General features: G+C 41.5%; 1 long non-coding RNA gene across 1 annotated transcript in view; it reads right to left on the reverse strand.

Annotated features, from left to right (window-relative positions):
- Window positions 1–2,002: 2,002 nt before the first annotated feature.
- Window positions 2,003–27,370, reverse strand: part of LOC126469540 (uncharacterized) — a 149,327-nt gene continuing 123,959 nt past the window's right edge. Inside the window, exon 3 of the long non-coding RNA XR_007586008.1 lies at window positions 2,003–2,035. This is a non-coding gene — a long non-coding RNA (uncharacterized LOC126469540). The remainder of the gene's footprint in view (window positions 2,036–27,370) is intronic.

Consider the following 27,370-nt stretch of genomic DNA (forward strand, 5'->3'; position numbering starts at 1 on the left):
ACTTTTTTTCGATCTTGTACGTTGTCTGAGTTAGTTCTTATCTCATCAGCTTTAATGAAAAATACATTACATTCATCGTATTTCTTCTAATAATACTATGTTCTCTTCCTTTCCTTCGTTACTGTCTTCACTTTCCGCATTTTCTATTTGCAATCTCATTTAGTGGATCAGATCATAAAATGTATCCATACTCTCATCGTCAGGTATCACATCATCATAAATTTGATTTATAGTTTGTTTCGCGTTTGTAGTTTCGTTATATAGTAAGAGACCTTACTCCTGTCTGACTCCAGATTCTGGCTCACCTCTTTCTTGTCAGTAGACTTCCTTACTGTAACCATGTTACGTCCGCAGCTCGTGGTCGTGCGGTAGCGTTCTCGCTTCCCACGCCCGGTTTCCCGGGTTCGATTCCCGGCGGGGTCAGGGATTTTCTCTGCCTCGTGATGACTGGGTGTTGTGTGATGTCCTTAGGTTAGTTAGGTTTAAGTAGTTCTAAGTTCTAGGGGACTGATGACCACAGCAGTTAAGTCCCATAGTGCTCAGAGCCATTTGAACCATTTGTAACCATGTTACCGGTATTTATAATGTCCATGTTAGCTTCATATTCATGATTGGCCAAGTTCTCATGTAGCCAATGTCATTTTATTGGGTCGTTTTTGTCTTTGTCTCCTTGATAGACTCAAGAACTGTACCTTGACTGGTACCGTATTCTTTGAGTTGTACCTTCTTTGAGTGATTCCCTAGCTGGGCCACATCAGAACCTAACATCCAACTCTCCTGTCACGATCTACCTTTCCATGTGACGTGATATGCGTGATCCTGCACTGGTTTTGGGTAAATTTTTGGTAGCTTATTTGTATAACGATGCTCTTTTCGGTTTGCCCTGTATTGCTATTTGTACGTGTTTGACAAAAATAGCCATCAAAGCTACGTCCTCCACCGATCTGCTTTTAATTTTACCATGAAAGTCTCTCAGATCAAAATGCAGTTTGCTTGCATTCTCATTAAATTTAATTTTCAACAGATCTCTGCTCATCTTTAGGTCACAGGGAACTCTGCAAACTTTGAAGAACTGCCGCTTACGCAAAACCTGACAATTCTCAGTTGACTTTTACTTCTTAGTTAACTGACACCACTAACTTCTAAAACGGTTACTTGAAGCGCATTTGTTTTAATTAATCATAAATTTTTAAGAGATACTGTTCGTGACATAGCATGAATCTCTTAATTTTTTGCCTCCCATCAAACTAAGTACGTCTTAGGTTTGTAAGCCTATCCCATTTGTTTAGATTAATCATTTTTAAAATTTATATTTCACTTGCTTTTCTTAAGTTTACTTTCAGCAGAAGTTTTATTTTTTTAAACTGAATTTTAATTTCCTTTAAGATCTTTCTGGGATTCAGCATGATATTGACGAAATTCTTGTTTATTTCAGTTAATGAAATTTTCTATTGATCCCAGGGTACTCTGTCGAACCTCTTCACACAGCTTCTATGATCAGTAACATTTTGCTAAAGTACTCTCACTTGACAATTCTTCATTACTATCGATAGGTATAGTGCCTGCCAATGCAGTGAGGTGACTTTCACTGGTACAGTTACGTCTGACACATGGTCATATGTATGAATCTGTGCAACGTGCACCATGAGCGGTGTCTTCCGTGGCATCTGAAATGTCTGGTATTAACGAATGTTGTGTGTGGAATGTTTTACTCGAAACGATAAGTGTTGGGTAGTTCTACATCATAAAGAGATTTGTCAAAGTCACTTTCACAGTTTCTACTCTGCAGGTTCACTATTAAACAAGGTGATATAGTTCATATTTTACACTGCAGTCTTTATGGCTATTCTTAATTGTCACTTTACATCTGATCAAGTACACTGTACCACCGATTACTGTTATAAATTCACTGTTCTACATACTATATTGTTCACCTTCAATAGTATCCTTCAAAGCCTCCTCCACTAAAAGTCATCCTCAGAAGGAAGGATGTATGCAACACACAGGTTTTTCCATTTCTTTCTACATTCGTCCCCTAGAACAAAGAAAATATACCTCGTGAAGGAAAAATACGCTATTTAAGAGAAATTTGACTACATCCAAAATATTATGTTTCTGCTATTTTTAATTGTTTATAATTGAAATACATAAGTAAACAGCATTGGTCCTTACATTGATAATATGTCACAAACATGTTCCATTGAGTATTTACATCATAAATACAATGCTATTTATTTCGTTAGTTACACATTTTTAATTAATATTAACTATATTAATTAAATTATTTCACACAGAAATATTTTGCTCTCTTTCCTTTCAGGCTTTTGGCAGTAGGAGCAAGCTTCAGACGACAAGAAGTTGAATGTAGACTTGAAAGACTTTCTGTTATCTTGATAGTTTATGATACATATTCAACTATTGTGCTGGAGTTTGGACGTGAAGTAATGCAGACACTCACCGAAGAAAACACCTCAAGAATGTAGCAGAAAAATATTTTCTGATATGGAAATTTCCGAACTGCGCCGGAGCAATAGGTGGACGCCAATGGGAACTTAACTGTCCACCACTAGTGGATTGTTTGAATTATCTGAAATACCTCTCCGTAGTTGTAGAGGGTGTTCCTGACTCCGATAAAATGTTTTGGCTATTTTTGTAGGCGCTAAAGGAAAATAAAGTGATGGGGAAATTTTTGTGGCCAGTGAATAGTTTAGATGACTAGAAAACGACGAATTTATTGAATCTTCCCAGAAAATATTACTTAATAGCAATTTTTCACTACCATCCGTTTACATTGGAGAGGAAGCCTCCCACTGAAGCCATACCTTCTGCGTCCATTTTCAGCAAAACGTATAGCGGCGTATCAAGAAAATTTTCATACAAATCTATCAAAAGGTAGAAAAATCATTGGCTGTGGTTTTGGGATTTTACAGATGAAATGACAATTTTTAGGAATATATTTAGAAGTACCAAACGTTTCAAAAGTAAACAAGTTTTACAAACTGACTGTGTATTCCCCTGTATTATCATTAACGATGTACACTATATATCACTTTTCAGTGAAGAGATCACGAATTAATTGGGAAGTCCATCGGATACCATTCAAGGTAAACATCGAAGGCCAAACGCGGAAATAATACAAAAAAGGAATAAATTTATGACCTATTTTAATCAAAGGTCATTATTCTTTTGTAACGCTACGATAATATTTCTACTAGCAATTATTTGAACTACACCTTGTCCAACTCTGTGAGGTAATAACAACAACAAAATATGTTCACTAGCAAATGAAAGAACTTTCACGAAATAAATTTATCTTACCTGACAGGTTTCTCGTATTTCCTATTTCTTTCAACAATTTCTTTCTCACAATACTATCTTTGAAACTAATATATCTGGCAGTCCATAAACATGGCCACATTGAAATTCCGAGATCGAAGCCAAACACTCAAGGACTTTCAGTTGTCTCGTCTTTGTCACTTTCACTGAACGAGAGCATCTAAGTAACTGCGAAAGACTCTGAGAGATAAGCCAAAATTAATGTCTGCGGTGTGCGTTGAGCGGTGAAGATCAAGCGGCAACATGTCTCGCCCTGCGGCTCGGGCTTACCGTAGCTGGCTACCCCATATTTCCAATAAACTCGGTTTAAACACAAACGTGGCTGGCGCCACTCTTCTACGTTACCGCCTACCGCTCGTCACTCAAGGTTCACTTCGCACCGAGGCATATTTCCGCAGTTCTCCAGTATTATGGTAAACAATATTAAAAATATTGTAAGCCACCAATAGAACAGAGCCATTAAATATATCAGGAATATATAAATTTGGATGTCACGTGCTGGTCTCGTGCTCCTGCCGTTAGCATATATAAAAAGTGATTTAAGAGCGGTGAAACAACCAGTCAGCGACAAGATGTTAGACGTCCACACATTATTACAAGCCGTGCGGAGTGGCCGCGCCATGTCACGGATTGCGCTGCCTCTCCCGCCGGAGGTTCGAGTCATCCCTCGGGCATGGGTAAGTTTAAGTAGTGTGTAAGTCTAGGGACCGATGACCTCAGCAGTTTGGTCCCTTAGGAATTCACACACACATTATTACAGGACGTGGGGGTCGTAGGCTTGTCTGCTCTGTAAAGCAGAATAGGTGGCGATCTGTGGCAGATATCAGCACATTACTGACGCAAATAGAATTGTGTAGGAGCACACCGTTCAGCGCTCATTGTTGAACATGGAGCTCCGCAGAGCTAACACAAAAAACTTAGGACCCTAAATATTTACGACAATCTCCCAAAATGGCATCATGACTACAGGGGGAAGAAAAAGAATATTCAGGAAAATATCGAAATTTTTAGTCATTTTAAAAATCTCCTACATTCGCCAATCAACGGACAAACTGACCTATAACACAGCAAGCATTTCGACAGTTTTATTGGTGTTCTGCTGTCAGCTAATCAAAACCAAAATAACAGTTTCATTTGTAGTTCCCACACTAACATATGGGCTTAACCAATCGTAGTTTCCTCTTTAACAGATAAGATAGTTGATATTGTCCATACGCTAAGTGAAATTTTAAACTCTCGAACGTCCTAGTTTGGTACATCTTCTTAATAATTTTATTTTACTTTGTATGTGCACATATTTATACATAAATAGATATCTGAAATCGTTCGAGCACCGCCTTTCTTTGACCCACGTTATAACTGAGCACCTTTCCCGCCATATGTGCAGAAACTAAGTTCAAAGCATTAGGAACAGTTCAATTTTTATAACCCAGAAATAATAGAGACAGAATACGAGGACCACTACGATGGTTTCAATCCACGTCCGGCCATCCAGAATTAGGAAAATACCGGGATGATTGTTTTGAAAGGACACAGCGGTTTCTTTCCACAATAATTCTCTAATCCCGGCTTGTTCTTCGTCTCTAATGATCTCATTGTCGACGAAACGTTAAATACTAAGCTTCCTTTCTTCCTTAAATCTTCCGTCAAATACTGGTTCGTGGAATCGGCTATTTTCTAATATCGTCTATGTTCATGGTTCCCTGGTTAGTTTGTCTGAAATAGAATAATGCAAATGGGAAACCATATTAAACTAAATATTTGAGAGTGGAGATAGTAATCGTAAACGAATATTTCAGGCAGTACGAGGCATTGTATGATTAGTGTGGGTAAAGTACGGGTTTGTAAACTACAGAAACAATAAACCGCAGAATTGTCATTGATACCGCTAGTCTTGAAAATAATATACAGTCACGAGTGATGCGTTCACAGTAGAATTTAAACACTGTTTACGTTTCACTACTGGTTATTGAAGATGCGGCATTCCGCGTTACGTGACCTTACCTACATACTTCCCACGTCTGGTGCAGGAGTATCTGTAGCCAAGAAAGCTGGAGGAACGTAAGGATAAATGTTTAGCAAAAGGTGTCACCCTAGTTGGAAGAAAGTCATTGAGGTGAATGGAAATTTGTGAGATATTGGATCGATCAAGGCACTGATAGCCGAACCAAGGATCTCAACAAAGAGTTGTTAACATAATAGAATTTGGGGGGAGGGGGAGGGGAATGGTACTGGATCGTGTAGGCAAAAACAGCTGCATCAGTAAGCATTGATATTTGATATGTAGGGACTGGCAACTTGGTATAACTTCCGTAAAGCACCGAGAAGGTGGTTCAGAGTCTTCATTTTGGCATAGAATATGTGAAGCAATTTACAGTTGACGGGATGGGCAGTTAGCAGCGATTATCTCATTGTCTGAGAGAGAGAGAGAGAGAGAGAGAGAGAGAGAGAGAGAGAGAGAGAGAGTTGTGCTTAAATTTACACTGATAGAGGATGTGGAGTGATTGGAGATGTAAGGGGGGTACTATACACTGACTGCACTAATACAAACATGGAAATACAGATAGAATGGAATGTTAGGCTTCAAGGGAAAATACGACAGGTGGAGGTATAATAGGCTTTAGAGTAGATGTGAATTTTATGAACTATTACAGACTATGACTAGATAAAAGTAGTCTGGTACGCAAAGCAAAGCTGACTGCATGGTATTCCACGACTTGGAAGGCGAGCTAGAACCTTGGATGCCTCACTTTCGAAGGTGAGGATGAGAAGTTTGAGGTGGTTATGAGATGTAGTTCATATTTTCGATCATTAGTAGTTTTAGTCTATTATGATCTTTCTTTTGGTTGATTAGTAGTGGGTGGCAAGTTTGTTGTGTTAGTCATGGAAAACGTAGTGTTTGGTGAAGTGTATTGTACTGTTGTGGATTATTAGGCGAAGATTTCGTGAGTGGGATGTATCGTTATCTATTCCTACAGTTATTATCTTTGTTTCTTTTGGGTTTATATGAAGATAGTACTAGTTACACCAAGAGACAAAACTGTTGAGGTAGACATGGAGGCTAGAGTATGTCACACGCTGAGCGGTTCAGTACAGAACCAGGCGGGGGACCGGAGAACTACTAGAGCTTAAGAAATTGCGTTTTCAAGGCCTTACATTGGCTGTTGCAGAATCTGGAAAACACAGAGGTGATGAAAGTCATAGGATAGCGATATGGACACATACACATGGCGTTAGTATCCACGCACGCAAGGTATGAAGGGGCGGCGCATTAGCGGAGCTATCATTTTTATTCAGATGATTCATCTGAAAAGCTTTCCGATGTGATTATGGCTGAACTACCGAGGTTAACAGACTTTGACTGCTGAATGCTAGTTAGACGCATGGAACATTCCCTTTCGGAAATCGTTACTGCGTTCAGTGTTCCGAGACAAAAAATGTCAAGAGTGTGCCAAGAATACTGAACTTCACGCATTACTTAACATCACGGACAACGCAGTGGTCTACGGCCTGTACTTTACAACCGAGAGCAACGCCTTTTGCGTAGAGGTGTTACTGCTAACAGACAAGCAAGACTTCCTGAGATAAGCGCAGAAATCAGTGTGGAGCATTCGACGAATGTATTCGTTAGGTCAGTGCCGCGAAATTTTGGTTAATGAGCTATGGCAGCATACGATCGACGTCAGTGCCTTTGCTGACAGCACGACATCGCCTGCATCGCCTCTCCTGGGTTCGTGACTATTTCGGTTGGACCCAAGACGACTGGAAAACTGTTGCCTGGAGAGGTGAGTCCCGATTTCAGTTGGTAAGAGCTGATGGTAGGGTTAGGGTGGCGCAGACCCCACGAAGCCATGGACCCATATTTTCCACAAGACACTGTTCAAGCTATTGGGGGTTCTGTAATGGTGTGGGCTATGTTTACATGGAATGGACTAGGTCCTCTGGATGTTCATCTGGTTGGAGACCATTTGCAGCCATTCGTGGATTTCGTGTTCCCAAACAACGATGGAATTTTTATGGATGACTACGCGCCATGTCACCGAGCCACAATTGTTCGCGACTGGTTTGAAGAATATTCTGGACAATTCGAGCGAACAGTTTTTTACATTACATTATATTTGTCGTTTTCCATGGATCGCTTGGAGACGAGTCTCTGGGATGTGGAAAGAGTTTGGCCATTCAGATCTCCCGACATGAATCCAGTCGATCATTTATGGAAATTTCAATGACTTTTTGAGTCCATGCCACGTAGAATTGTTGCACTACGCCAGGCTAAAGGAGGTCCGACACGATATTAGGAGCTATCCCTCGACTTTTGTCACCTCAATGTATGTAAAAGTTATCAGAATATGACAGCTTGCAAACAGTTTCCGCGATAGACGGACGTTATACTTACCCACATACGAACGGAGTATGTAGTAGAATGCTACTGAACTACTGCATGGTGTATAAACATGAGCATAACACACGATATCTGCAGAAATTCTGCTTCATCGACTTTTCTGGAGGCTTCATCCAGGTACGAAATTCGAAGTGCGTGTCTCGTTAAGAACGTGGCCTTCGGAGACATTTATCGGAGAATCATTGTAGCTCCTGGGCTCTGAATGGGGTGGTTACATGTTTTTTGGCGAACTGCATTTGGTGCATACGACTGCTGTGCCTTTTATGATTATTTTTGTTTCTTTGGATGACAATTCTCGTTCTGAAACTTTTCAATAGCTGAGTGACACACTACAATGTGACGTTATCAGTCGAATGTCAGTCCCATCGTGTCACCGAACACTATATTATGAAACCGTCAATAGTTCGCTTATAAGATGCGTTGCTATTTCCCACGACTACTCCAGAGCTGAAAATTTCCCTTTGGAGCATCGAAAAAATTTCCAACAGAATACATAAATCACTTCCTCGCGAGACCGCTGATTAGACTGAACAAGTGACGCAGTTGTGCTCTATTTCTAGTCTATCCATCTGATGCCAAGAGCTTAGCCTCAGCTCTTGAGTCATACAGAATAGAAATAAAGTGCAAGTGTTATTGTACGTTCCAGTATGTTATAGAGAGCCCCAAAAATTTTTCCCTCTGTACTTTATATTAGACCATATCTTCATATAATACTTATAGTTTAAATCAATTTCAACATTTTTACATGCACACTTCATTTTCCTTATCAAAATTGATGCTGTTTACGCATATAGTGAATGCATTCTCCAATCATCATTCGCATTTGGCTTTTTTAGTTAAAACATGTCAGTGGTCAGAAAGTTACAAGTATTTTATTATTTGGCTGTATTAGAGAGTCAAAAACAGTTTACTGATAATGTGACTGTTCGTCTACACATGGTATTTCTTTGTGGTTTCCTTCCTGCTTACATTTTGATATGCTGCCTGCGTGTACATTTCATAAGAATCCTCACTTTTTTCACTGGCTTCTTCTCCGCTTCTGTTTTAATATTTCTCTCGTTTTCAGCACTCGATAATGCACACATTTGGATACTGTGACGGAGCAAGGTGGTACAGTAGTTGGGGCACGGGATTCACATTCAGGAGGATGATGGTTGTATTCACATTCGACCAATCTGTCATTTTCCTCAATCGCTACAGGCAGCTGTAGGTATGGTTCCTTTGAAAGGGCACTGGTGACTTAATTTCCCATTTCTGAAACTATCCTAACTTGTGATTCATTTGCAATCATCACGTTAGACATGGCAGTGTGCTGCACGCGCTCAAGTTGATAATTAAACGAATTAAACAATCAATCATCACAATTAAGAAAATTAATTAGCTTGAAAACATGTTAGTTGGTGTAGTATTTTATTATAATATGAATGGCGAAAACAGAATAGTGATCGGATTATATATAGTTGCAGTGTTTGAGTGTTAATTCAGCAAACCCGCCAGAATATACTCGCCACCGTCTGAAGAAGGAGGAGGCAGGATAGCGCGTTTGGGGATAAGAGGTCGGAGACCCCAATATTGCAAGTCGGCACGGAGGGATAAGCCAGGTTGGCCTAGAAAGTAGAGGAGCAGACACAGTACCACTGAAATAAAAAGGAGCCGTAGTTTCCCAGGGCGCACACTCCTTATCTTTGTATCCTATAGACAAGTCCATAAGTAGGCCCAGCCCAAGGGCGAAAAAGGCCACCTTAAATTTTGTTATTGTAGACAGCAGAGAATTTGTAGTATTTATTAAAGTAACATTTAGAGTTTGTCTCCATTTCAGTCAATGGCATAGTATGACATAATTACAAGCAGAATTAATATTTAATAAATCATAGAGTACGACGTTACTACTGTCAAAAATCGTGAGGAGTGAGGCGACACGCCATTGTAAGAGACAGGTGACTCTCAGCGGACGTGGATGAAGAGGCGCTACGTCTTGATTGGACAGTAAGCTTTGCTGATGCTCATACGGGCTAGTAACGTGGCCGAAGTAAAGCGTCCAAGCAATGAACTTAATGAATGTGTTTTGAGCATATTTGTGTTGGTGACAAACTGGTGAGATTTAGACGCAAGTAGTTAATGAACAGAGTTTATGACGTCTGCGGCTCATCAATACCGAATATGAAAGTAGGTTGATCGTGATGTACCATCAAGCTGTTAACTGATCAAGTGTTGTGGTATTGACGTCGCTGATGACCTGTTGTTCGCGACTTGTAATTTAGTGTGGAATTTTGTCGGCTTGAAGAATATTTCATTAATTATTTCCGACTTTTCGAAACTATCCTGGCGAGGTGTGATAAGTGACAGAAATCATCCTCTGCATATTGCCAAAAGACTCGTATATTATCTGTGTTGCGGCATCAGAATTGGCCGATGCGTTCTTGTTGTGATCGTCTGCCACAAATCGTTAAATTCAGTTTAAGAATTAATATGATGAGGAGAGGATATCAGAAACGTTTCACTGGATGTCGATGGGACGTTCAACACTAATCTGCCGTGCTTCCTTTTGAACACTGTGTTATGTACACACTGCTGCGTTCATATACATCTTTTCTTTTTCTGATCCATGTAATTTATCGTTGCTGATGTTCTTAAATTTACAGCTTAAAACAAATCCTAACAAGTAAAAACTGACATCCATAAAATTAACGCAGAGTACAGAGGTCGGATGGTGTTTAAACGTTTGCTTCATTAGGGATATGTGCAGTAGTTGAAATAAAAGCGGCAAGAAAATCACTGCGAAGAGTGTGGATTCCTATTAAGTGTACACGCAGACATTGTACCAAGGTGTAAGCTGAAACAGGTGCGCAAACGCCAGAATGAACTCGTTTCGAATACCCAACAGAACCATACTGTAAAACATCTGTAATCTTGAGGCTACTAACAGTGTTAGAACCCACTAAAACGAAGATCGCCACTCTGACAGGAAAACGCTTGTAAAGGCTGCTCAAACTGGACCAGTATTTACAAAGTATTTTTAAAAAAAACGGTTCAAATGGCTCTGAGCACTATGGGACTTAACATCAGAGGTCATCAGTCCCCTATAACTTAAAACTACTTAAACCTAACTAACCTAAGGACATCACACACCTCCATGCCCGAGGTAGGATTCGAATCTGCGACCGTAGCGGTCGCGCGGTTCCAGGCTGAAGCGCCTAGAACCGCTCGGCCACAGCGCAAAGTATTTTAAAAGCAATTTCGGATATCTTGACAGCGTGGTTCAAGGATTCACTTCACATGATTAAGAGCAGAATGCCTACATAGTTTTTACGAAATTGGTTAAGGTGAAGATAGAGCGGCCACGGAAACCACGATAAATGACAGTTTGTCGTGCGGGAAGAGCATTGATAGAAAGATAAAGGCAGATATCGTAAGTAAAACCGATAATAATTTGATATTAGCAGAAGACTACAAGCTCTGGCAAATGAACAGAAGTACAATAATGCAGGCCTGAAGTGAGGACTGTGCTTAGAATAATCCACCCATTACTGCCCAATGGCTCCATCGTGCCTTTTAATGAGCCACAGATAGCCACTGTCCATCTCCGATGACATATCACAAAGTCATACACTTGAGTCGTCAGCCGTCAAAGTCAGCACCCAATAGGGTCAGCATGTAACCGCTCCTCACAGCAACGACAACACCCATCGCTTAGTCTCTGGGCATGGCGGCTGAAGCAGGAGTGGCACCGTACATCCTTCACTCAATGGAACACCACCACTTAGTGTAATATTGGCTATATTGGCTTACTCCGTGGTAACCTTATACCCAGTCTAGGTTGACCAGTTCGTCAGCTAATTAAGTAGACCTTATTAAACTTAATTTCTGAAACGGCACGTGGTTGATACTACATGAACTGGCGGCCCACATGTGGCATGGCATTCTCTCCAGTCAAGGGCTCGTTACATTGCACTTTGCACTTTAATTGGTATATTTGTATAGGACTGAGGACTGTTTCGAGTTAGTTGTAAGCAGATTTACACACAATGGAATAATTGGCATTGTATTTTGCACAATTAGAACTTTGTGTCTGTCGCAGTTTACACGTTAACTTGTCCAGTCGCAAAGACGTTTGTGTCGTAGTCGCTCCATCCATAACAATCTATAAACTATCTACAAGATTGAATATTTGTTTTCACTTAGTGTTCATGAGAAATCATACATTGTTTCAAATAATTCTCCCGTCTCGCACGGTGCATCACGCTTATCAAATGGTTCAAGTGGCTCTGAGCACTATGGGACTTAACATCTGAGGTCATCAGTCCCCTAGAACTTCTAAATACTTAAACCTAACTAACCTAAGGACATCAGACACATCCATGCCCGAGGCAGGATTCGAACTTGCGACCGTAGCGGTGGTGCAATTCCAGACTGAAGCGCCTAGAACCGCTCGGCCCCCAGCGGCCGGCTCGCGCTTATCCCTAGGTCACTCTTCCCCTGTGATTTTCAGTATTGACTGACCTCGTAGGCCACAGATTTCTCGTAGTAAACTACTTGTCTCGGTATCCCCTGCAATGCTTTACGTAGTTGTAAGCACCTTTCTTTTCCTCTCTAAATAACTGTAGCGCCGACAGACTCGAGTATTGTGACAGTCGGTTTTCATAATAGTTTCATAAGCTCAGATTCACAGTCATAATTCTAAATCTGAATTGGAAACGCCAGAGATCTCTAAACTCAATCAATTATCTGATATAAATAATGTCATAGCTACCGGCGAAATTGAAAATGTATTGTAAGAACAAATCGCCAGATATTCTTTTCTGCTATTGAACAAAACGTCTATTCCACCTCAGTCAGTAATCTCAAATTCAGATCGTCTTGTGAGAGACCGTAGGACTCGGCCATCAAGACACAGCAGCTGTCCAGAAGCTACTGGTAACAAGAGAGAACTGGCTACGACGCTGCGGACAACACCATCAGTAGTGTTGAGGTTGCGTTAGAAGGTTCGGCAGAATGTCACGAATCTCTTGTGTTTTCCACACCAGAGCAGTACATTCTTAGTTAATAAAATGTGCATGGAGATTTGAGGTTCTAGAACAATTAATCCGTATCATGCTAGCTTATGCTTACAGGGTCCAATTAACTCATTGATCTGGGTGGCAGGCTGGTTACTGCAAGGTAAATGAAGTATTGGCATGTCCCCTGCATGTACCCTGTTCTCTGAAGACATTCGAGATGGCGGATGTAGTTCAGTAGCCGTCACGCCTGTAATTGCGTCTTGATGGAAGGAAATATTATAAGATGCGTTAAACCTGGTCTTCAACCCTCATCTCCTATCCACCTCGTCGCGTCTGTAATTGCGTCTTGACGGAAGGAAATATTATAAGATGCGTTAAAGCTGTTCTTGAACCCTCACCTCCTACCTACCCCATTGCTCCACCTCTGACGAGATTGAAGATGACGATTCTAAGTTGAGTGTCCTCACTTCCGTTATTGTGCTCTAAACTTACTGCATTTGAATCCCAGAGAGGTTTTGTAAATTTCCATTATTTGGGAGGATTTTTTTTTCATTTTCCAAGATTATGGAGGGAATAGCTTACATGCAGTAATCCGTGTTCTTCAACTATTCCAGTCTACCCTCCTCTCACCATGGTCGTAAAACGTTCTATGCCCTATATAAAGAGGGGCGACAGCTCTCACTGCTTGCTATTGTGTCTGCTGCTGGTGTTGGCATTAGTTCGGTCTTCAGATGTTCTACTGTGACGCTGATCATGATGAAGTGTACAGAAGGCACTGTATCCGGCATGAGGAATGAACAGCTGAAATCTACTTGTTGTGTATAGTTTGTTTTACAACTATAAAATATGGTCCATGTATATAATCAGTTTTGAATATTACGGTTTTTCCACTCCTTCATTGACTGGAACTGATTTAGTGATTGCCTCTCCTGCATCTTCACTCGTCATCAATCAGAAACTGGATGGGTTGAAGTCATGTAACTCTGAACCAGAGGGGTGAAAAAAGCGGTGTCAGACACTTATACCCTAGTTGGAACGTTTGCAGAAATATAGCAGACGTCTTCACTCATCGGAATGTCACAAGATTCCGTCGGTTACCCACTATCTGAATCATCTCTACCGCTCATCATGCCCCAAACTTTGTGCAACACGACGATAAAGCTTTTTTTATTATCACGATAGCGGTAGCAAACGTGTTGTTGTGGTCATGGCATCAGAACACAAGTCCAGTCCATTGTTAATTTTTGAGAACCTGCGATTTTGCGGTAAGAACGTGGTTTATTTAACTGTGTCAGAAAACATATATATCATATAATCAACACAATACATAGATAATTTCAGCCTGGTACTATAAAGAGTAATAGTTTTCAACAAACAGATTTTACATAAAAATAGGCATTTTAAATGCTGTGTAACTAATAATTAGCCACCTCTCTGGCATCGTGGGATGCTGGCATCAGTTCTTTTAGTGATCGTGTAGTTGGACACAATTAACAGATGAGGATATGATCCATGGTTTGCTCTTCTCCGCATTCGCACAGGGCGAGGTCACAAGAAAATCCCCACATCTTCAGGCGGGTCTGACACCTGCCGACTGCAGGTCATAGCCTGATGAGCGAACTCATGTCGTGTGATGCTGCAGTCTCGGTAACGTCAGAAATTTATTCTGAATGCTGAAGGTTGTCTATTGACGGTATCTGTAGTAAAGAGGAAACTTCTGATCTGAGTCGGGCAGTTGCCAGTGAATACTCATACAGAGAATGGTTCTATAGATTTATTTCTTTATTTCGTTCTAGTCGGGCGGTGGATACACGAGGGTGGGATACTTGTTAGACAGTACACCTTTTGGAGTGGAGTTCATCTCAGGCAGCCTGTGATGATTATGCAAGTCTCGTTTAGGGCAACGTCAACCTGTCCGCATGACTGGAGCTGTATCAGACAGAAAAATCTAATTCTGCTGCTGAGTAACAGAAAGCTAAGGCTGGTGAGGCTGTGCCCCTCATGTTGTACCAGCTAGTTTCCGGAGGACGTAATTTCTTTTAAGGCCGGCCGATGTGGCCGAGCGGTTCTAGGCGCTTCAGTCTGGAACCGCATGACCGCTACGGTCGCAGGTTCGAATCCTGCCTCGGGCATGGATGTGTCTGATGTCCTTAGGTTAGTTAGGTTTAAGTATTTCTAAGTTCTAGGGGACTGATGACCTCAGATAAAATGGTTCAAATGGCTCTGAGCACTATGGGACTTAACATCTATGGTCATCAGTCCCCTAGAACTTAGAACTACTTAAACCTAACTAACCTAAGGACATCACACAACACCCAGCCATCACGAGGCAGAGAAAATCCCTGACCCCGCCGGGAATCGAACCCGGGAACCCGGGCGTGGGAAGCGAGAACGCTACCGCACGACCACGAGATGCGGGCTGACATCAGATATTAAGTCCCATAGTGATCAGAGCCATTTGAACCATCTGAATTTCTTTTGATGTCCATTCAGTAGGTTGTGTAAGATAGTGTTCGATCACGGCTGACTCCCAAATATTCGTGTGTAGTGCTGTGTTCTAATTGGGTGTACTAGTTACGTGTGTAGTGTTGAACTGGAAGAGGTTATTTCATGTTTCTGGGGGTATTAGAGGTGGTAAAGGTCGACAGTCTTGCTTGCAAGATGAAGGGAGAGTTCACTATCTGTATCATCGTTAACAGGACCGATTACAGACCTTTGTAACAGATCCGAGCAGAGGGTCTGAATCAGAGGCTCAGACGGTTCTGTGATCGTGTAGGCTGCAGATTCCTTGACTTGCGCCAGAGGGTGGAGACGAGTTGGGATCTGCTTAATAGATCAAAGGTTTAACGCACACAGGAAGCATCAACATGGGTAGTTGTGGCTGTGTGTAGTTGGCTGGGTGTTTCTTTTAAGGTTAGAGGTTCTGAAGAAAGTGCTAACAGTGGTTCAGTCCCAATTGGTGTAGGTCACACATAGAAAGACGGTAGCTTAGGAAACATCGGGCTTATAGTTTTAAACTGTTGTAGCTGTGTTGGGAAAGAATCAGAGCTCCAAGCGCTAATAGAAAGGACTGAAGTTGAAATCGTTAAAGGTACTGATAGCTGGCTAAAACTGGAGATGCGTTCAGCCGAAGTTTTACTAAGAACCTAACAGTGTTCAGAAAAGATGGAAAAAAATCATTTTGTGGTGGCGTCTTTGTTGCTGTTAGAAGTGGTTTATCTTGTAGTGATATAGTAGTAGATAATTGCTGTGAGTTACTATGGGTATAGGTTATACCTGACCAACAGTTTAAATTAATATACTGATCCCCGACTCAGATGATATAAATACTGAAAGGTTAAAAGAAAATTTGTGTCTCATTTAGAGTAAATACCGGACTCATACAATTGTAGCTGCCGGTGACTTCAGTCTACCCTCGATATATTGGCGAAAGTACTTAACTGAACTCGTTGGTAGGTATAAGGCACAGTCCGAAATTATATTAAATGCTTTCTTAGAAAATTATTTTTAACCATTCTTACAGGAGCCCATTCAAATTGTAATCGATTGTGATAACATACTAGACCTCTTAGCAACGGATAATCCTGAGCAAGTAGGTAGCATCATGACTGACACAGGTATTAGTGACCACAAGGTAGCTGTAGCGATACCAAATACTGTAACATCCAAATCCGCCAGAAATAAACACAAAAATGTGTCTGTTTAAAAAAGAAAAAAATTCACTTGACGCCTTCCCAGGAGATAGTAAACTAATTACGTAAGCATAGCTCAGATGCGGCTTAAATTCAAACAAACAGCACTGACATAAATTGAGAGATTTATACTCAGCAAATTAAGTAGAGATTCCCCCTCCTCCATGTTACGCAAAACAGGTTATGACACTGTGGTAGAAGCAAAGAAGAAAGCTCATGTAATAGCTCTATAGCTCTATATTTACCAATCATATAGAATGTTTGATCAGATGTTGTCCAGACAGCCATTAGTGGACATTAATATGGGGAGTGTCAAACCTTCGACTTTATGACGGATATAACTCATGTGGGGACACTTTCAATGAAGTGGCTGAACGTCTGTGGAGGATTGGCGGCCTGTTATTTCTGAAGAGCAGGAACCAGAGAAGGTGTTGGACACTGGATGCTGGAGCGAAGTCGACGTTATAAATTATCTCAGAGATGTTCTATTAGCTTCACGTCGGGAATCTGCTCTGGTCAGTCCATTCCCGTCCAGGGTGCATTGTCATACAAAAAATCCTGGTATCCGAGCTGAACTGTGTACAGTACCCAACGGTGTAAAATATTTTCTTATTCGTCCAAATGTAGTGTTTTCTTAAGCGCGATATGGGGGCTACACCTTAAACACGAAAACCATTCCCATATCGTAACACCACCTTCTCTGTACTTAAGTTTTGGCAATATACGTGATGGTAGGTAACGTTTACCACGCATTGCCCACATCCAATCCCTCCATCCAACACGGGGTATAGCATGGCTCATCACGTCGGATCACTCTTTCCCGTCATCCATTGTTCAGTGACGTCGCTCTTTACACCATTTCTAGCGTCGCTTTGCACTGACTACAGAAATATGTGGCTTATGAGGATCTCCTCTATCATTTGACCCCCTTTGACTCACTGTGTACAACCATTGCGCCAGCTGGACTGCCGGCATAACTTTGAAACTCACGTGTGATTCCTTCCGCTAATTTTAATCGAGATTTTACAACAACCCTCCACAATGCTCGACGGTGCCTAAACGTCAGTACATGAAGTCTGCCTGGTCTTGGATTAGCTTTGGTTTATCCTCCTCATTTTCACTTCACAATCACATTACTAAAAGTCGACTTGGGCAGCTTTATAACGGTTGTAACGTTCCTGATGGATTTGTTAAGCAGGCAACATCCAGTGACAATTCCACGTTCGAACTCACTGAGCTATCCTCAACGAACCAGTCCTCTGTTGCTGCTACTCTAATGCCATACTCCCTGCCTTGTTTTACACTGGTGGATCCGTCTCTCGTGACATCTAGTGGTCAATTCCGCATTACTATTGATCAAATAGTGAGCAAGCACTTGCTCGACGGAAGGTCTGTACATAAGGTATGGAAAGCTGCACAGATCACGCCAATACACAAGAAAGGATGTAGAAGTAACTTGCTGAATTACAGACAAATAATACTGACAACAATTTACAGTAGGACTTTGGATCGTATACTATGTTGGATCATAATGAAATATCTCGAAGAAAACGATGTGTCTGCACATAGCACGAATTCAGAAAATATCGTTCTTGACAAATACAACTGATTCTTTATTCATGCAAATGAGTGCAATCGATAGGAAAGGATTCAAGCAAAGCTAGATTTTAGCGTTCCCTCGACAGAGAGATCATTAGAGGCAGAGCACAAGCTCGGATCACGAAAAGACGGGGAAGAGAGTCGGCGGTCCCCTTTCAGAGGAACCAGTCCGACTTTTTCCTGGAACAATTTTGCGAAATCAGGGAAAAACAAACTCTGGAGATCCGGACGGTGATTTGCTCTGTCGTTCTCCCGAAATCGAGTCTAATGTGCTACCCACAGCGCCATCTCGCTCGGTGCTATGGACAAGGGATCTGAAATCGATCCCACGTCTCTAAATTTCCAGAAGGCTTCTGACACCGGTCCTCACAAGTGGCTTCTAATCAAATAGCATAAGTATGGAGCATTGCCACAGTTAGGCTACTGTTTTCCTGTCAGCAAAGTCATGGTTCGTAGTAACTGACGTAAAGTCATTGAGTGAAACAGATGAGACACCTGTCCTTTTCCAAGGAAGGGTCATAGGCCCTCTACTGTTCCCAATCTGTGTAAACGGTTTAGGAGACAAACTGTAACCGCTTTCTTAGATAGTTTGCGAATGATGACAACGTTTAGTGTCTAGTGATGTCATCAGAAATTCAAAACCAATTCCAAAGTTATTTAGATACGATTCAGTACGGCGCGAAAGATGAAAATTAACTCTAAAAAATAAAAAGAGGGAGATTCTCCACCTGAGTACTAAACAGAATCCGTTAAATTTCGGGCACACCCTAAATCACACAAATTTAAGTGTTGTTAATTCAACTAAAGGCCTATAGATTACAGCTACGAACAATTTGATTCGGAAATATCACATATAATATACTATGGGGAAGGAGGAAAAAAGACTGCGTTTTATTTGCAGAACACACAGAACATGCCAAAACAACTAAAAGAGACTGCCTACACTGTGAAGGTCCGTTCTGTGTAGCAGTATTATTGCGCAGTGTGGGATACTTACCAAATAGGACTGACGGAGGAAATCGAAAATGTTCAAAGAAGAGCTGATCAGTTTTTACTGAGGCAGACAGAGAGAGAGAGAGAGAGAAAGGCACCGATATGATACGTGAGTTTTGGTGGCAGTCATTAAAACAAAAGTGTTTTTCACTGCGGCGACATCTTTTTACGAAATTTCAATCACCAACTTTCTGCCCCGAACCCAAAAATATTTTTTTGGTTCCAACTCGCACAGTGAGGAATGACCATCGTAATAAAGTAAGAGAAACCTCAGCTCGTAAGGAAAGATTTAGGTGTTCTTTTTTCACGTATACTATTAGAGAGTGGAACGATAAACAAATAGTTGGAAAGTGGTTAGATGAACCCAATGCCGAGCACGTAAGTGTGAACTGCAGAGTGCTCGTGTGGATGAACGTTCTGTAAACTGTACTGACCTAGCGTCTTCACTCGAAGCTGTTGTCCAAGAGTAGTGAAAGGAATGCGTCGTATCTTGACCAGGCACCGCTGGCTAAAATGGATTGATATAACATGTGACTCGGATATTCTGGCTATTAATTGATGTAATCAAAATTTCAAAAGGGATACCACTTTTTTTATTCGTTGAGTAAAATAACAAAAACACGTTTGTACTAAGTCGTGTACCCATTTCGATCAACGATATGCAGTCCACACGCAAGATACTCCATATATGTTACTAATATGCACAAACGAATAACAAAAAAGTTTCTTAATATGAAACTAGTCTGTTTTGCTCGCAGACCGGCCCTAACACGCAAAATCAGTGACTGCTGGCAAGGATCACACTCTACCATTGTTGTCAACTCTGATCACTTTTGTGGGGCATCGTTCATGACAAACCAACAACGCACTATGACACGAAGTTTTCTTGTTTCTCAGATCTTATCGTCAAATTATTTTCGTAAGGGCAATCAGATGAAAACGAGATAATGGAATAAAGATATGTAAAATATTTATTACTTCAAAAGTAATCGCCATGACCCTTAATACATTTAGCCCAATGTGCGACAAGACGGTCAGTGCCTTCATGGAAAAATGTTTGCCGTTCCCTATGGAACCATGACTGTACCCAGGCATGCAGCTCTGTCCGAAGGAAATTAATGACCACTCACGTCTTTCATCAGGGCACCAAAAGTATGAAAATCGCATGAGAAGAGATCGGTAGTACATGGAGTATGCGTAAGGACTTCCCAGCGAAACTTCTGCACCATACTCAAAACATGTGGGTGAGCCCACAAGTCTTAAAGGCTGTTTAGACTAAGCTGTAGAAGTTTATCAGGGAAACCTATAATTTCCTCCGTACAGTACCGATCACTCGCCATGGGAGTTCCACATTTCTGTAGCCCTGAAAAGACATTCGGGGTAGTTGATTTTCTTCAGGAGGTCAGGTGCACGTCTGGGTAAAGTCATGGTTCCGTAGGCAACAACTAAAATTTTTCCATGAAGACTGAGTGTATTGACTGACTGTGAGATAAATGCTTTAACAGTTACGGCGATTACTTTTGAAATAACGAACAGCTTACTTTCTTTTCTCCATGTTTCTCGTTTTCATTTGACTGCCCCATTTTCTTTCTGATTAGTACATTAAGAAGAGAGAGTTCAGCTTTATGCAAATTCTTATGTATCGTCTTGTTTAATTACTAAATAATACTGAATTTATAAGTTCTGGTGCTCATACCATACCTAAGTAGCCAATCAAGGTATATCGTTTCATAGTCTCTTGTATGTCAATTAAATGAAGGAGCTCCCTAAATTGTAAATGTACAAACTGTCACACGGAAAAGTTCCTTAGTCTCATATATCGATCCATATTTTCTCTTGTCGTCAGATGCTCACTACAGTTTGCAAGATATTTCGAATGACAATAAAGTAATCATGACTGAAAGCTCAATAAATGTTACAAATATTTTTAAGAACCTGGTGAATGTGAGCTATGCTGTCCTACGTGCAGTTGATAAAAGTATTTGTTTTGCAACCGTACTGGTATTGGTTCTATTAAAATGTTTGTGGTATTCTCATGGACTCTGCTAGTCAGGATACTCCAACAGAAGGATTCATCACCCACTACTCTGATACGTGTTGTGCTTGTATACATAGTCTGTCTGAAGCAACTTCAAGCCTACCGAATATGAGAACTGAACCATGATAATGTGTAACACTGTTCGTGTATCTATTTATATGAGCCCAAATTAGGCGATTTGATTCTTTCTGTGCCATTTGCCTTTCTCCAGAATCGACAGGGTTGGAATGGTTATTGACGAGTTTATCATGCTTATTTTAGGGGTGGCTAATGACCTTCCTGTCTCCACCCCATTACCCTCTGGGATGGAATTCGTGTACCTCATCTGTCTACGGTTTGTGTTATTAAGTGAAAGTGAACGACAGTTTTCTAAATGATGGTGAACTGTGTAACTGAGGTGGGACTTGGATATCAGACTGGTACTCACCTAGTGGGGTGTGGGAAGCCGACTAAAAACCACATGTAAGCTGGCCTACACACTTGCCTCGTCGTTAGACCACCGGGAAAATTCGAGATGGACTGACGCACATTCCTATCTTGGAAGCGGCACTTTGACATGTACAGCTATCCAGATAGTTAATTTAAATAATATGATTTTGGGGTTGTGCAGTAATTGTCAGAATAAAAGTTAATTCAAATGTTAAATTTCTTCAAATTTAATTTGAAATTACATCATAGTTACGTTCCATAGATAAAGGCATCTATGTTTAAGGAAAGGAATGATGCCAAGTATTAATTTGTCATCCCCCATGGCTTACATACGCGTGTATTTTGCTGTAAATATTTTGTAGCTAGTTCCTCATACACCAAATGAGGAATTAAAATTGTAGTCGTATTCATGTACCTCTACACTGAGGTGACAAAAGTTGTGGGATGGCAATATGCACACGTATAGATGGCGGTAATATCGCTTACACATGGTACGAAAGGGCAGTACATTGGTGGAGCCGTCAGTTGTACTAGGTGATTCGTGTGAAAAGGTTTCTGACGAGATTATAGCTGCACGAAGGGAATTATCAGACTCTGAACTCGGAATGGTACTTGGAGGTACGCGAATGGAATATTCCCTTTCGGAAATCGTTGGAGAATTCAGTATTCCGAGGTCCACAATGTCAAGAGTGTGGCGAGAATACCACATTTCAGACATTACTTCTCACCACGGGCTACGTAGTGGCCGACGGCCTTCACTTAACGACCAAGAGTAGTGGTGTCTGCTAAGAGTTGTTAGTGCTAACAGACAAGCAACAGCACAAATCAGTGTAGAACCTACGGCTAACGTATCCTTTAGGACAGAGCGATGAAATTTGGCGTTAATGTGCTATGACAGCAAACAGCACGCCATTGCCTGCAGCATCTCTCCGGGACTCGTGATCGTATTAGTTGGACCCTAGACGACTGTAAAACTCTGACCTGATCAGATGAGTCCCTCTTTCAGTAGGTAAGAGCTGATGGCAAGGTTCGAGTGTGGCGCAGACCCCAAGAAGCAATGAACTCATGTTGTCAATAAGGCACTGCACAAGCTGGTGATGGCTTTATGATGGTGTGGGCTGTGTTTACATGGAATGGACTGGGTGCTCTGGATGTTCGTCTACTTGGAGGCCATTTACAGCCATTCATGAGCTTCGTATTCTCAAACAACGATAGAATTTTTATGGATGACAATGCGCCATATCACCGGGCCACAATTGTTTGTGATCGGTTTTAAGAACATTCTGGAGAATTGGGGAGAATGGTCTGGCCACCCAGGTCGCCCGACATTAATCCAATCAATTGTTTATGGGACACAATCGAGAGGTCAGTTCGTCCACAAAATTACGGACGGTTACAGAGGCAGCATAGCTCAATATTTCTGCAGGGGCTTCCTACGACTTGTTGCGTCGATGCCACGTCTAGTTGCCGCACTACGCCGGGCAAAAGAGGGCCGACGACACTATTAGGAGGCATCCCTTGACTTTTTTCCACCTCAGTGTACATTGTAATACTTAGACACTTATATATATGTATATATATATATATATATTGTAATACTTAGACACACACACACAATATATTTATATATATTGTGTGTGTGTCTAAGTATTACAATATATATATATATATATATATATATATATATATATAAAGAACATCATGATTTTTGTTACCGACATGCGTAAAAGCCCATTGATTATTTGATTATTCATTTGTTGATACATTTACTGTAATGAGAAAGACGATGCAGCAGCCTGACCACAGCAGTTTCATCATCGTGTCTGATTGACCCTGTAGTGGTGATGCTGCACATGCAACACCGACAAGAAAGCGAAATGGCGAATTACAAGCAGATTCCCCAAGACCTATTGTGATTGGTCCTCCAAACTGTGGTAATACGAATGTAGCTTTGACACTACTCAAACATCCTCAAGGACTGGTTTCGAACATGTGTATGTATTCTTAAAAATATTATTTTTGCCCAAGCATCAACTACTGCAAATCATTTGTCAGGTAGTCAAGATTTAATATATAAAATAGTTGGTACTGGTGATTCTCCATCAGCCTCCTCCCCACCCCCCACCCCCTTTCCCCTGATAAGGTAAAGCGAAAAGAAAGAAAAGGTGAAACATGCAATTTGTCAGGGATATATCTGTTCGGAGGCTCACACATTGGGTAGGAATCCAAAACTCATAAAGTTCAAAGAACACGACCTTCAACACAAAGTTAGGTTTATTTTTAAATGACATATGTAAGTTTTTTTCTACTGAAATGAAAACATGAGATACAATTAGTGGTGACAGACTTGGTTTCACTGTTCTAAGCCTCATACATTGTGAAATATTGTACTTTAAAAAATGGCAACGGAGTCGCGGTTTCTGCCGAAATACGCAGGACAAGTGTTGCGTTCACTGTCCTGCAGCCTGTTGTAAACAGACCATTATTAGTAAGCACGTTCTGTCGACACTGTTGAGTCTATTAGTGTCTCCTGCTTGTGCCTGCCGTACTGCTGTTGGTATCAAACAGGAAAATACACTGTGACGCCATTTAATGTACGTTTCGGATAGTGCTTTTCCTGTTTTGGATGATGCTTGTGACATTTTCGGTCTCCTAGCGGACATACTGGTCTTTAGTAATGAGCCGGCTGCTGTGGCCGAGCGGTTCTAGGCGCTTCAGTCGGGAACCGCGCTGCTGCTTCGGTCGCAGGTTCGAATCCTGCCTCGGGCATGACTGTGTGTAAAGTCCTTAGCTTAGTTAGGTTTAAGTAGTTCTAAGTCTAGGGGACTCATGACCTAAGATGTTAAGTGCCATGGTGCTTGGAGCCATATGAATTTTTAGCAATGAAGAAATGCTAGATATGGTGTTAATTTACGAAGAGTGTCACAGAAACGCAACCGCACCTGTAGCAGTGTATGCTGAACGCTACCGAGATTGTCGGCGCCCTTCAAATTGTACAGTTCCCAACATCTACACAAGTCTCATGAAAACAGGCAGCCGAGCACCCAGAATGCGTCAGCGTACAGACACAGCAACTAACAATGACAACGATATTGTTTTTCTGCCTGCTGTAGCTCACAATTCTGAGCTGAGTGCACAAGAGATTGTACACGGTTCTGGAATAAGCCGTAGTACTGTGCGCAGATTTTTGTATAGGCATACGTTTCATCCATGTCATATCTCAGTCTAACAAGAACTGTACGAGAATAACTTTGAATATTACACTGAAGTCTGTCGTTTTGCACTTCAGCAGTTGCATGATCAACCTGACTTCTTACTTGATACGTTGTTTACCGTCATGTAATGTGCATCTGCAGAACATGCACCACTGGTCCATGTAAACTCCCCACTGGCGTCGCGTGGTGGCTCATCAAAGACAGTGGGGAGTCAATGTTTGGTGCGGCATGATTGGTATCCGTATTTTAACTCTTTATTTTTATCAGAGAACATTAACCAGACAGCGATATGCATTGGTTCTGTAAGACACTCTACCCCTTCTTCTGGAGGACGTGAGATTGGAGACGCGTCTATTAAAGTAGTCTCAGCATGACGGATGCCCCGCACACTACGCACTTGTTTCCTGGGAAGTAGTGTATGCGATGTTTCTAAATAGGTGGATGGGACCGGGAAATCCTGTTAGCTGGCCAGCCTGGTTGCCCGTCGTGACGCCACTAAACTTCTTTCTCTGAGGCACAGTGAAAGAATGTATGCACCACGTACTCCCAACGACACCAGAGGATGTGCAACAACATATTACCGACATGTGTGTGGCGATATCTCTGGAAACACTACAATCAGTGCAACGCTCACGTGTTCACCGTCCCCACAATCGTATCGATGCAAACGGTGGGCACTTCGAAAATCTGTTGAGGTGACCAAGGTTCATCGGATGTGACGTTACCGGTTATTGGTGAGTACGTTCTCTGAGCCGTATGACAAGAACAACCTTGAAGTTTCTGTGGGCTATATGCCACTAATAATTGTGTTTAGGACACTAGAACCATGTCTCTTCACTAAATTTACCTCTACTTTTCATTTCCCTACAAAAAACATACGTGTGTCATTTAAATAAACGTAACTCTGTGCTGAAAGTGATGTTTGTGTACTTTTATGGAGTGTGCATTCCTTCCCATATTGTGAGCCCCTCAGAGCAGGCTGCAGGACGGTGCAGGCAACAGTTCTACGCATTGCGGCAAGAACCGCTGCTTCGTTGCCATCCATTGAAGTCTAATATTTCATACTGTATGAGGCTTAGAATACTGAAACTAAGTCTGTCGTCACTAATTGTACCTCTATTTTTCATTTCTGTAGAAAAAACATACATGTGCCATTTAAAAACACTTTCTGTTGAAATTGGGGTTCGTTGAAATTTATGGATTAAACATTCCTTCCTACTGTATAAGCCCCCGACATTGTTGCATCGCTGAGCAATTGCATTTTCACATTTTGTTTCTTTCAGGAAATGTGTGAGTTAGCAGATTTAGATGGGACACCCAGTATATCACAAGCCTACTCACAGATTCCAAAACAGTTGGGTTGGGGTTGTTTGGGGGAAGTGACCAAACAGCGAGGTAATCGGTCTCATCGGATTAGGGAAGCACGTGGAAGGACGTCGGCGGTGCCCATTCAGAGGAACCATCCCGGTATTTGCCTGGAGAGATTTAGGGAAATCACGGAAAACCTAAATCAGGATGGCCGGGCGCGGGATTGAACCGTCGTCCTCCCGAATGCGAGTCCAGTGTGCTAACCACTGCGTCACACCGCTCGGTCCGAAACAGTTGCTTCGAGATAATGCGAACGCCATAATTGCATTCCAACAAGTTAATATGTATTTAAAATAATTTATCATGTGCATGTAGTAACTGACATGACGTTAAAAGAATTTAAAAACATCTGTGCCGGTTGGAATCACAACCAGTAAGGATTTTTGATTGCTGCTAGAACACGAAAACTGAATGGAAGTCGAAACAGATGCACTCCAAACGAATTGCTCAATATGGAACATTATCAAATCACATACACACAGACAAACGTACCGTAATGTAGGCGGTATATACACGCAAGGCCAAAGTGCACCATTGTATCAGCTCATTCAGTCTGCAGGAATCCAGGGAACGCAAGTGCTGTCTGAAGACGCCCCAGACGAGACATACGACACCCTCCTTCTCTTCTTCCTCCTCCTCGTCTTCCCCCTAGACTGGGGGGATGAAGACGCCCCGCACAAAACTTTCTGACGCTACAACAGGAGTCGGATGTCTCCCTTTTCAGAGGAATGAGCTTCTGCACAACTTATAATTACAGGTGTCTCACCACCTGGTAACACTACAACAGAAACTGGATGGCATCCTTTCCTCAGAGGCGAACACATGCTTAAGGCATAATTAACGAACGATTTTCACATCCTAGAGGCAGGTGACACCTGTACATCCTTAAGATGTGATTATTCAACACACATAGGGTGTTTTTGTTTTCTAAAGATTCAGATGTAGTTCTTCTCCTGTATAAGTTCCTCATTCTATGTTAATTATACCATTACACAATGGACACGTCTGTACGCAGGATACATCCTCTGTAATACAGGGATCCATCATGGCGAAAAAAGTTTCTTCATATATGTCGACATGAAAACCGAAACAGCATAGGTTATATTGATGAACGCTCTTGATAATCTACCCAAAGGTATTAATAATGTTGACATAACATATGAAACCGGCTCAGAGAAATTATGGAATGCTATCCAATAACTGAATGTGTTAACAGACAGGGTGAAGTACAATGAAACAAAACTTTGCAACTTGAAAGATCAGGTCGGGTCTGTAGACTGATCCCATGTATTGGAATCTAA

The sequence above is a fragment of the Schistocerca serialis genome, chromosome 3, assembly GCF_023864345.2.
Source record: "Schistocerca serialis cubense isolate TAMUIC-IGC-003099 chromosome 3, iqSchSeri2.2, whole genome shotgun sequence".
NCBI classification, from domain to species: Eukaryota; Metazoa; Arthropoda; class Insecta; order Orthoptera; family Acrididae; genus Schistocerca; species Schistocerca serialis.